The following is a 1408-nucleotide window of genomic DNA, read 5'->3' on the forward strand; positions in this document are numbered from 1 at the left end:
CAGTCCTCATCACACCCTCAGAATCGCATCATTTGCTCCGTCCAGCCACTAACTTCCATAGTTCCATCCAGGTGGACTGGATGGAACCTGGATGGAACTATGGAGGTTAGTGGCCGGACGGAACAAGTGATGCCAATTCTGAGGGAGCTCGAGAAGGAGATGCTGCTGAAAGTGGAGATTAGGGTTAGTAGGTTCCCGTTTCTCCTTCCTTTTTTCTTTTTAATAGTGAAACGAAATCGTTTTCATTCAAAAGGGTGAAAATCTGTCGTATTGCCATTCGGTTTGACCGATCAGTTTTTAATCGGTTCAACAGTTCAAAAACAGTTTTTAAATTTGGTGGTTATAATTTTTAACCAAACCGCAATTTTTGTCCTCACGGTTCGCACCAATTTTCATAACCTTGCAAAAATAAAAACTAATCTATAAAATATAAATTTTAAAATTAAGATATCGAGAGAGGTACTAGTGACGAGAGAAAGCACATAGGAAGTGATAAGACTTGGTGAGTAGAGAGCACAAGTGCACAACAATGGCAGAGAGGAGAACAGATCGGCGATGAGGCCTCGCTGACATTACTTAGCTACGGAGACTTCAGGACAAAGAAACGGGGGTCGTTCTCGTCTATCAACGGATAAGTGAATAGAGATTGGACTGTAGTCCATACTTATCAAAACCGAACCAAATTGATCACTAATTCAACCGATAAATTATTTTCACTCAATTAATTCGGTCATAAACTCATACTTAAATAAAATTATAAAAAAAATTAAAAATAAAATTTTTGGGACTAATCATTTTTTGTATTTTTTATGACTATTTGACTAGTACCAACACTAAATTATCTTTAACAAATAATTTATGTATGCAAATTATAGAAAAATGTGGGTGCAAACTATATTAAAAATCTATTTTAAATTATTAAATTAATCAATTTATTTTAAAATTTTATATGCAACATAGAAACATATAATAGAACAAAAGTTTAAACAAAAAACAAATAATAAATATGAATAAATTGAGAATAAAACAAAATATATAAAGTCATGAAGAGAATAAAACATTAGATTAATACCTAAATTATCACTACTAGAAAATTAGTTATTACAGACGGATATTTTCGACGGATTTTATCCTACGAAAATACAAACGAAATTTTTGAGGAATTTTTTGTCGAAAAACAAAAAGAATAAATTAATATAAATTACAGACGAAAAAATCCATCAATAATTTTGTCGAAAAAATTAATTTTTTTCGTGGAAAATAGTTCCAGACAAAAAATTCAACCGTAATTAAATAGACAAAAACACAAGTACACAACGTTTTATTAAATTATTACTGATGAAAAATTTGTCTGTAATTTTAAATTTTCGGTATAAAAATATTAAAATAAGGGTTGTGACCAAAAAAC

Source organism: Arachis ipaensis, chromosome B05 (genome assembly GCF_000816755.2).
Source record: "Arachis ipaensis cultivar K30076 chromosome B05, Araip1.1, whole genome shotgun sequence".
NCBI classification, from domain to species: Eukaryota; Viridiplantae; Streptophyta; class Magnoliopsida; order Fabales; family Fabaceae; genus Arachis; species Arachis ipaensis.